At 40.7% G+C, this 1,526-nt stretch overlaps 1 pseudogene; it reads right to left on the minus strand.

The window, feature by feature from the left end:
• LOC127921957 (ventricular zone-expressed PH domain-containing protein-like) overlaps positions 1-525 on the minus strand; it is a 51,555-nt pseudogene extending 51,030 nt beyond the window's left edge.
• Positions 526-1,526: the final 1,001 nt, after the last annotated feature.

Raw genomic sequence — 1,526 nt, forward strand, 5'->3', positions numbered from 1 at the left:
CAAGCTTTAAGTCTAACATGTTTCCATAGAAAGGTTTCTGCAAAACAAAACAATAGACCAGAAGTTCAAGTTCCCTAACAATAGTGGCATCATTCGCGCAAACGCATTGCATTTCAACGTTTTAAAGAGATTGCATAACCTAATTAAAACAAAATCATTCCATGGACATTCTCTCAAATAGCCTAGTATCCGAATGAATCGTTAAATTACAAAACAAACCGAAGTCTCTTGTCTGGATGCACTTGTTTCCCTCCGTATGGACCAGTATGTTGCATTACAGAAGACAACATTATCAGTCAACAACGCCACATTTATGAACCTCTATGCGTGATTTCTTGTCCTCTATAATTTCAATTTGATTACACACATTCGATGTCGTTCAACTTTTCCGACAAAAGCGAGGATGTCACTCATTTCCACGTTATGGTGTTTAACTGGACATCACTAAACAACAACAACAGCACAAATCCCTGTTAAAAACGTTAAATAGCTCACCTTTTATTCTGTTGACGTCAGTCAGTTCTGGGGGAAAAGAATGAAGCTTTAAAATCCGTTAAAAACCGATTAAACGCAAAGAATTGACGCACGGTCCCAAGTTGTCCCACCGGCCAGTTTCTCGTCACACAGTCCTCGTGCACTGTGAGAAGCACGCCATCCCGTGGTAAAGATCAGCGCACGGGCCAACAGGTGAATTTGGAAAGTCATTCCTATGGAATTTAGGAAATCTGTACCAGATTATATTTTATTGTAAAGCTGGCTTATAAACGGTTTATAAAGCCATTACATATGAGATATTATCTGAACTTGTATTCTCCTAGGCAGACACACATTTATAGCAAAAATAAAATAGTTTTGGTTTTTTGGGGGCTTGCCTGTTTTGCATGTTATTTTGGCATTAATGCGTGTCACACATCAGTTTGCCAACAATGTAAATATATATATATAATTGAGTTAATAAAGCCTCATACAAACATGGTCTCTTTTTTTGTTTTCTTGATTAAGGCAGCTCCAAAATGCAGGTGCTTCAGCCTAGCTCAGTGCTTTCTGTGGTGGTGGGGCGAGCCAGCGTTGCACCTTGTTCTGTCACTCATGGGGACACTACGTCACCACCAAGTCTAAGTCCTTAGTAAGGGTAGACATGGAGAATTCAAGCCCTTTGGGTGTTGCCATAGAGGTACATTAGAAGTGCCCTTCCAAGAAGGCTCAAGGTCATTGGCCACAGATACAATGACGTCAAATCACGTTGTATCTACAGTAGTTTTGATTGGACTGATCATGTCAACATCTTACTTTCAAAATCTTAGCTAGCAGTCATCATCATGAATCAAGTCGACAATCTACTGGCAAAGACATTTTAAACGGACATCCAACAGGCTGGTAACCAGGTGTAACAGTGGTAAGGTGTTGGGACTCTGCTGATAACCAGGTGTAACAGTGGTAAGGTGTTGGGACTCTGCTGATAACCAGGTGTAACAGTGGTAAGGTGTTGGGACTCTGCTGATAACCAGGTGTAACAGTGGTAAGGT

This window comes from Oncorhynchus keta, unplaced genomic scaffold (assembly GCF_023373465.1).
Source record: "Oncorhynchus keta strain PuntledgeMale-10-30-2019 unplaced genomic scaffold, Oket_V2 Un_contig_24136_pilon_pilon, whole genome shotgun sequence".
Classification (NCBI taxonomy): Eukaryota; Metazoa; Chordata; class Actinopteri; order Salmoniformes; family Salmonidae; genus Oncorhynchus; species Oncorhynchus keta.